Source organism: Gossypium arboreum, chromosome 7 (assembly GCF_025698485.1).
Source record: "Gossypium arboreum isolate Shixiya-1 chromosome 7, ASM2569848v2, whole genome shotgun sequence".
Taxonomy (NCBI): domain Eukaryota; kingdom Viridiplantae; phylum Streptophyta; class Magnoliopsida; order Malvales; family Malvaceae; genus Gossypium; species Gossypium arboreum.
The window spans coordinates 84,758,572-84,768,335 of NC_069076.1; the positions used below are offsets into that span (position 1 = coordinate 84,758,572).

Sequence of the window (9,764 nt, forward strand, 5' to 3'; positions counted from 1 at the left end):
TCTGTTCCATGGACACCAATGAATTCCATGCCATTAATTGTTCCATCTCATTACATATTGATAACGGTAATAGAAAGCATGCCATTGTGTATGTTAGAATTGTTTGTAAAACGACTTTAATGAACATCTCTTTTCCTCCTTGTGACAAAAAATGGGTATTCCAACTATAGATTTTCATCTTTATACGATCTTTCAAATGTTGAAATGCCCTTCGTTTTTTCCTACCTACCATATTTGGCAAGCCTAAATAATTTTTCGAATTATTGGACCTTTTATTAACTCCCAGCCAATTTGAAATATTAGCCTGAACTGTCTCCCTTGTATTTGAGCTAAAAAACACAGTCAATTTTCCATAATTGATGCATTGACCAGAGCATTCCTCATATTCTTTAAGAACTTGTTCAATCGTCGCTATTCGCCTCTCAGTCGCTTCCCCGAACAGAATACAGTCGTCTGCGAATAAAAGATGAGAGATCTGAGGTCCTCGTTTACTTACTTTAATCCCTTTAATTCTTCCTTCCTCAGTTGCTAATCTAAGTAAAATAGAAAGTCCTTCACTACATATGAGGAATAATAAAGGACTAAGAGGATCACCTTGTCGTAACCCTCTCTCTGGGGTAAAGACCGTTCCTGGAGTTCCATTTAAGATAACCGAGTACGAAACAGTGTTTATATAATGCATAATCTTCGCAACTCATTCATCGTCAAATGCCATCCTGAGCATCATTTGTTTCAAAAACCTCAACTCCACCCTATCGTATACCTTGCTCATATCAATCTTAAGAGCCGTAAGCCTTTTTTCCCTACCCTTTTGTTCCTCAAAGTATGTAGAATTTCATAGGCTAGGAGGACATTATCTGTTATTAGCCTTCTCGGGATAAACGCACTTAGAGCTGGGTCAATACAAAAATCAAGTACTTTTTGAAGTCTGTTGGTAATGGTTTTTGAAATGATTTTGTAAAATATTGAACAAAGGCTAATGGGCCTAAAATGAGTAGGGTTTTTCGGTTGAGCAGTTTTTGGAATTAATACTATATTTGTATGATTTAAAGGTTTCAAAAACTTACCTTTATTGAGGAAATTCAAACAGTAATCACTAATATCTCTTCCCACAATATGCCAGAATTTCTGGAAAAAAATAACTGGAAAACCATCAGGTCTAGAGGTTTCTGTTGGCCCAATGCTGTTTAGCGCTTCAACAATATCTTTCTCCTTATACTCTGCTAATAATAATTGATTCATGTCCTCATTAATACACCTGTTAGCACCCATAAGAAGGTGGTTTGTGTTGCATACCCCTTTTGATTTAAAGAGCCCCATAAAGTAATCTTTGATAATGAACTCCATATCCACCCTTTCTGTTTTGAGAACCCCATCACTATCTTCCAAACCCCTAATTTTGTTCTAAGACATCGTCCTCCCTATCCATTCCATCAAGTTCAGCCAATCGATTTCGAAGATTCTTTGTTTTTCTATTGTGTTCCCCCTTGATATTTCGGCTCCATTTCTGTAGACCAACTCCAAGATTTTCCAGTTTCTCTAAGGCATCCCCTGATTTCTCATCCCATAATTTTTTGATAATATCAGCACAAGTCGGCTCAAGAAGCCACTAAGATTCGAATTTAAAATGGTGTCTTCCGTCATGTGAATTATTTATCTCCGTTTGGATTAAAATTAGACAATGGTCAGAGAAAGAGTGTGGGAGATGTTGTACCAGATAATCAGTAAACACTTGGAGCCATTCATTATTTGCCACTCATCTGTCAAGTGTTTCTCTAATATTTGTGTCCTTAAAATTACCCATCTCCCATGTATTTTTCTTTCCTGTATAACTCATGTCAATCAATTCACATTCATCTAAGACCTTCCGAAATTCCTCCATCTGTCTCTCGTCTTTTGTAGCTCCTCTTCTCTTTTCGTGAGCATACATTATCTCGCTAAAGTCTCCACGCACACACCATAGCCTTGATTCTCTACTTCATAACCTTTTTTGGACTTCTATAAAATCTCGTGAACCTCCATTTACTTAAAATATCCTCTCCTTTAATATCAACATCGATATGGTACTTTGAATAGCTACGAACATGAATCAAGTAATTGCCGTTCCATGCAAGACATAGCCCACCACGTGTGCCCGAAGCTGATATGTCCAACCCATTCTGAAAACTACACCTTTTCTTAACCTGTTCCATACGAATACAATCTAATTTTGTCTCTATTATGAAGACCAATTGGGGTTTGTAGAGTTTTAACGTGTATTGAAACCTCCTTATAGCCCGGGGGTTCCCCAACCCTCGAACATTCCAACTTAGGATCTTCATTGATTCCAGTCAGCTTGCCAATTGGCAGCCGCCGATATATATTGTGTCGATTCTGGAGTATCTTGTTAAACAACCTGCTCAGCATCAATGTTTGTATGCCCCTCCACACGTCCGTTATTTGTCTTGACTCTGTTATTCATATTTTCATTAGTGGGATGTGAGTCAATATCAACTTGTTTTTCATGAATAAATTTGTGTTTACGCCAAATCATCTCAGATATGCTTACATCAAATTTCTCCTGTTTATCTAAGCGGCGCCAACTGTTTCTGTGATGATTTACTTGTGTAGCTGCTATCACTTCGGTGAATTTCTCTACCCCCATCTTGTCTATTCGAATCTCTACCATGCCACTCTGATTCTTGTTTGCCTTGTCCTTCACAATTATCGGTATTTTTTGAGGGGTTAAAATATCTTCATTATCCCTACTATTTTGTCGCTCATCTCCTATTTCCTGAACAATAGGGATTCCTTTCGCCTCTTTCTCTGTCATCGTTCGGTGCTTCTGTGTCATTAAGTCTGTATAACAATTTCCATGATTACCTGTTGCTTTCTCGCTTGTATAGTAACATTGATTCATTGTTTTCTTTTTTAGGGATCCGTACCATAAGCTTTCTTTGCCTATTATGGAAGATTCAGCCGTAAGCGCTATTGAATAAGGTAGTTCATCTTCTGTTTTAGCTCGATCTTCAGGCGATACTTTCATGCAGTCTTTTGACAACATGTCCTAACCTAGCACATTCGAAGCAAAACGTTGGTAGGGTCTCGTATTTGAACGGAAGCCAGATTTTTCCTTGTTTGTTCAGAGATGCATAAATACCTCTTCGTAGAGGTTTTTAGACGTCTAAGTTAACCCTAAGCCTGCAAAAATCTCCTTTTGACTCTGATTGAATTACTTCCCCAAACGTGGATCCCACTGCATGCATCAAATCCTTCTTATCACATTCAGGAGGACACGGTCCAATTTTCATCCAAAACGGAGAAATAACCAATCTGATTTTGCTCAGCTCCATTGGTTCCGTTATCCGATCAAAAATTAATAATTGTTTTCGAAAAAACCATGGGTGCCGTTCCATAATCTGCTCTAAGTCTTCCTCGTCTTCGAAGGATATTGAAAACAGGTTTTGCCCTGCAGTAAGAATTTCAAATTTCTTTGTTGTTTTCCAGATGCTTTTTAATTATGCTCTCAAACTGTCTGGGTTGTAAGATTTCTTTGACCAAACAGTGCATAGCAATGTCGGATTTTCAGATGGCCTTACTAACTAACTCGTTACCGATAACTGGATCAATTCTTCTTCAAGGAGTGCTAGTTCCTTCTCTTCTTCCATACCCCCAAGTCACCACTCGCATTCTTCCCAACCACAGTAGTCGTTGTTTGTTTGGGAGACTCAAGAGAGCACTCTTGACTTTTTTTAGGGTTTTATAATTTACATTATTAAATGAATAGCTTTTTTAATCATTTTCTAAATGAATTCATACTCGATTAACTCGTGAAATTTACTTGAGTTTTTGACATAGATAATAATTGTGTATATATTTCTTCAAAATATATTTTAATTTTTAAAAAATACCAAATTTAATAAGATAAATTACATTGCACATTTATGTATTAATTTCAAAGAATCGACTTTTTTAATTATACTTTTTATAATAAAAACATGTTCAAACATATGTTTTTTAAAGCCTAAGACTTTTTATACTCTATAATCATATTTCTTGAATTTTTTTAAAAAGTATGTCCATGTTAAACAAATTTGATTTGTCCAAAAGATTAGCTAAATTTTTAACCGGACTAATCTTACTTCAATTCAACTAAGGTCTATTTAGATAGGGTGAGAAAGAGTAAATGAGATTAAAAATAATGGTGATAATGAGGTTAATTATTATAGTGATGAAACTAAAATAAGTGATAAAATATGGGTTTAAATTCAAATGCAATAGTGGGAATGTAAAAATGAAAAGGTTCTATTTATATCAATATAATATATAGTAGAATCATATTTATTTTAAGTAATGATTAAAATGTTTATTTTATGTTTATTTTAATAAAAGAAAAGAAATTAATTTTTTTTAAAAATGAACGACAATACATGAGAATATTTATATATATTTAAGCGGGATTTACAAAATTACAATATTAAAATATAATATTTTACGCTATTAAAATATTAATATATATTATTTACTTATTATCTTATAATGTTTTAGCAAAATTATGTATTAATTTATTATACATTAATAAAATTAATTAAAAGAATACGTTTACTACAAAACCTAAAAGTATAATGGGTTAAAATTAAAAGGAAAAAAAAGAACATGGGGAAAACTGAAGGAAAAGCAAAATTTCCTACTGGAGCAAAAGCCATCAGTGTAAAACTGAAGTTGCAACATGTTCTAAAACAGCCAACTCAGCAACTCCTATATTATCCAAACATCAATTGTGGTTAAATTGGAGTTAAAAGGCTGTTTAAACAATTTGTAACGTGGTAAAAATGCTTCCAAAGGAAGCCTAAGTTTAGGATATGATTTTATCTAAATTAATTAATTCAAATCCAAATTAATAATTATTTATTTTAAAATTTTGAAAATGTTAATTTAAATTTAATAATAATAAATATGTGAACTTTTATACATTAAAGAATGAGAGAATAAAGAGAGAAATATGTGTTTTATTCATCAATAATATTCTATTCCTAATGGACATTAGACTTCTTATCTGAATGGACATCTACTTTATAATAAAACATTATAACTCTTCATTTGACGTCCATTGATAGATAATGTGCTTTTTTGATACTTTACTAAGAAAAAACCCTACGGAAAAGAAATTCTTAGTGAAGGAAAAAGATTAGGCATGTCTATAATATGCATAACATGCTGTCTCATTAATACCTTATTAAGGAAACTCGATGAGACAAAATCTCGGTTAAGAAAAAAATAATACAATTTGTATTTACTCCCTCTCATGAAAATATCAAATAATATCTTAGAGTTGACATATTTCAATATTGAATACTAGCTTTTCAAATGACCACTTTAGTGAATTTGCTAAATGTTTATATCATCATTCTTTTGAAAGTCATGAGTGAGAAGAATTTTGAGGAAATATAGTTTGATCTATTTAGGAATACCAACAATAATCATAACAAACTTTGATCAAAATCTTTCTATAGAAATACATATATTCAAATAATTTCCATTTATATAAATATTTACTAGAACATATTGAACAATTTCCCAAGAATTTTTACATACTATTGACATTCTAAATACTTCAAAAATTTTAATATAAATTTTACTATATAGTGATTCATATAAATGTTGTAATAATAATTATAAAACACATATCAAATCTTTCATGAACTGCTAGCCTAATAAGATATATAAAGGTTATTGCATCCATCATTAAAGAATATCTCCTCATAACTTAGGGAAAAACTTCATTTTTTGTATTTCGTTTTCACAAAACTATTCTTTTGTACCCCAATGGTTTTTATACTTTTAAATGTTTGGACTTCTGGTCCAAAAACTTTAGAAAGTAAATTGCAATTGAATTGTGTCTTTCCATTTTGGTCAATATATTCTATATTTAAGATTTTTTTAAGACCCTCATTTTCTTTCATTATTTCAATAATAATATTAAATACAAAACCACTTTCATTAACTTTTCATTTTGGTTTCATATTTTCTCATATTGACATAACTTATTGAGATCTATTCATTTTCATTATTTTTATCTTTAGATACATGAATCTCTTTTTGGAGTTTTAATGATTAGTTTTGTCTTGGGTCGCTTTTGAAGCACTTACCATCATTATATAACCACCTAGAGTTGTTATTTTCTTTTACGAGATTTTTCATCGTTGGAACCAATTGGTCTACTATGCTTCAGACATGCATTACTTTTATTTATTCTCAACAAGTTGTAGTAGGACTTTAATTCAATTCAAAACATTAGCTGGTATATAAGACTTGGTTGTTTTCATTAGGTCAGAAAATGCATCTAGTAGTTAACTTGCAATAAAGTGAATTATCTTTTAAACTTCTTATTCAAATTACATTTTATAAGGATATAGATAATAGTAATTCTTTCCGAGTAATTATTTCATCCAACTATTATTTTTCTCCTTTAATATGAAGAAAACTGTCAAATTAAAATAGTAATCACAAAAACATGTCATAATTGAATTTTCAATTCTTTTAAAACATCTAATAATACAAGGAGACTCAATTAATATATATCTCAACTTTCTTTGAATACCTATTTTTTGTGCATTGTGGAGTAACTTAAATATATACCGCACATGCAAAAATCCTAAAATGGGTTACATTTGGCTCTTGACTAAAAGTCAATTGTAATAGTTAGTATTTATCATAACTTATCAACATGATGCGTAAAAGTGTTAATGCATGTAAAATATCACACCCTTATACATATACAAAACATTTTGTTCTCAAAAGTAATAGTTTAGCTATTAACTGGAGGCATCTAATCATTAAGTCATTTTATATGTATAAACAAGTTTTTGCGATAGTTATTCACACTGACAATCTAGCATACAATTGTTAGGCTATCAAGACTTACAAAAATAAAGATCTAATTGAAAAAGATGAATTAGTAGTAAGTAGCAAGTAGGGTTGTATCCTCGGAGATTGGTAATAACTTTATTTCTTAAGCAAAAAGAAGAAAATTAAATTGAAAGTAGATTTTTATAAAATTGAAAGCTAAAACTAACTTAAAAACTAAATTTAAATTAAAAGCTTAAAATAAAGAAAACAATAATTAAAATTTTTGAAATCGGGATAGCTTAATCTATCTATTTGGGGGATTAATTTGAAAAGTTATCAAAGTATGAAACTTGGGTCATGGATGTATATGCTGAAAATTAGAAATTTATGGTAGAAAATGAAAGGTTGTTGATAGATAAACAATTTTTACAAAGTGATTTTTGATGAAAACATGATTTAGGGACTAAATGTAAAGCTGTGAAAATTGATGAAAAATTCTGAAATTTTTAGAAAATATGTGCTGTAAATTTTATGTTGAAACTTTGGTTAGGCTTGGAATAAGAGTAAATTGCATAAATTTCATTTTTCGAGCCTAGGGACAAAATGAGAATTTATGGAAAAGTTAGGGGCAAAATGATAATTTTGCCTAGGATGTAACTTGAGTCTACTTGAATATGAAATGTGATAAATTGATGTAAAATTTACTCGTATAGATCCGGATAGACCAAATTCAGAACTAGAATGGGGAAAAGAGGAAAATTTCAGATTTGTAGATGTTATGTACACGAACATTTGTCAAGGTAAGTTCGTGTAACTAAATTGTGTTTATTTACATGCTTGCATTGATTGTGTTTATGTAAATTGTATAAATATGATAAATATGTGAAATGATTACATATCCGATCAAGCCCGATAAATAAAAATGTTTAAATTAAATGATAATGTCCGATAGATGATAAATGATAAACGATGAAAATGTTACTTTTATGCTTGGAATGAATATGAATGTGATCATTTGAATTATATGGATGATTATAGATGTATTAAATAATCACATGCCCAATAATACTTGAAAAATGTTAAATTCCGTTTGAATAAATGAAAATCGAAGGATAAATGTGATTTCTCGAAATGAATGAGGTCCCGCATTTGTTGCTGGTGGGATTTAGCTCGGAAGAGTAATCCTATTGACCGTATTTCTAAAAGTATTTAGCCCAGATGGTTAATCCTGATATAAGCCCTCTCGAGCATATGTTATGGATTGGATTTAGCCCGGACGGGTAATCCAGATTAAGCTCTTTAGAGCATATGTCATAAAAAGAATTTAGCCTGAACTGGTAATCCTGTTGTATATATGTGTGGCTCGAGAGTGTATTCTTTGAAATAGTACCTTATGGGTACCATTGAATATGAATGGAAGGATCCTGATTTGTACACCTTGAGTGTACTACCTATGTAACCATCGATATTTCAGATAAATTCAACGGGTAAAAATCTTGACATGAGAATATATTAATAAGAAATGAGTTATTACACGTACCCGTCAAAAGTACAAGGAAATAATGATGCATGACAAATGATATATGAAAACATGAGATGATGATAATTGTATATGGACTTTATTTGATGAATATATGTTTATTCTTGATTATAGACTTATACAACTTGAGTGTACTAATCGTGACCTTGATATTCTGAGTAATATGAGTAAAGTTCTGATATGAAACGATCTGAACTCGAAATGAACTAGTATGAAATTATACTTGTAATAATGAGATGAATTATGCATGTTGACTGAATTCATGTTGTGGAAAGCATATGTGCTTGGAAACTTGATTGTTGTTGAGCCCATATATGTTTTGATGTTATTATGGAATATATGACTAACAAGGGCAATGAGGATGTGTGTAGGGCTTGAGGTCAAATTAATTGAATATGCCTTACATAGTTACCTCAAAATAGAATGAATGGTAAATTAAGTACCATGTTATACGAACTTATTAAGCATTTTATGCTTACTTATTTTTATTTTCCTGTTTTATAGTAAATCGGAAGCTTGTTGGATTGGAAGCTTGGCGGAGATCACTCACACTATCCATCAGCCCATGTCGGTACAATATGGTAAATCAATTGTGGTTAAAATGGCATGTATAGGTTATATTGGCCATATTGGCAAGTAAATGTAAATGATTATTGTAATCTATCCATTGGAATGGCTAGTGATGATTATGTTTTGGTATATGTATATATATTTATTTAAGTTTATTTTATGGAGATAACATAAGTGTTTATTATTGATTGATTGAGAAAGGTTAAATAAGTATGCTTATAAAAGGTAAGATTAAAAGCATGAATGCATGTAACAATATATCATGTTAGATGTTATAAATTGCTTGAATTCAATGCTTGGATTGGTTGGTGATTGGATGTAAGTTGGTGCAGGAATTTACTAAAAATTTTAGGTGAAAAATGAAACTAGAAGTGGCTTTATTTTGTCCACACGGACAGATACACGGGCGTGTGTTTAGACCGTGTGTAACACACGGCCTGATGCATGGGCATGTGGTTAGGCCGCATATCCCCTGCATCTTAAATTTGAGAAGACAGAATGCTCAGAATGGAGCACACAGACAGAGACACGGGCCTGTGTCTCAGCCGTGTGTGCTACACGGCCTAGAACCCGAGCGTGTGTCTTGGCCATGTGAAACTTGTACCTAATTTCGAAAATAATTAATTAACCGCACGGCCTAGCACACGGGTGTGTGGCATGGCCATGTGCACAAGCCAGAGAGTTACACGGGGTCGAATACGGCCTGTAGCACGGGCGTGTCCTAGGGTCACATGGGCGTGTCCCTAAGACCACACGAGCATGTGCCCCTGTAACTTGGAAATTTTTTGAAATTTCACGAAATATTCTTAGAGTCTCGGATTAAGTC

At 32.0% G+C, this 9,764-nt stretch overlaps 1 long non-coding RNA gene across 1 annotated transcript; it reads left to right on the forward strand.

Annotated features, from left to right (window-relative positions):
- The first annotated feature begins 7,542 nt into the window (after positions 1 to 7,542).
- On the forward strand, positions 7,543 to 9,148 carry LOC128295295 (uncharacterized). Its single transcript, XR_008285646.1, has 2 exons — positions 7,543 to 7,628; positions 8,873 to 9,148. It is a non-coding gene; the product is annotated as an uncharacterized LOC128295295 (long non-coding RNA).
- Positions 9,149 to 9,764: the final 616 nt, after the last annotated feature.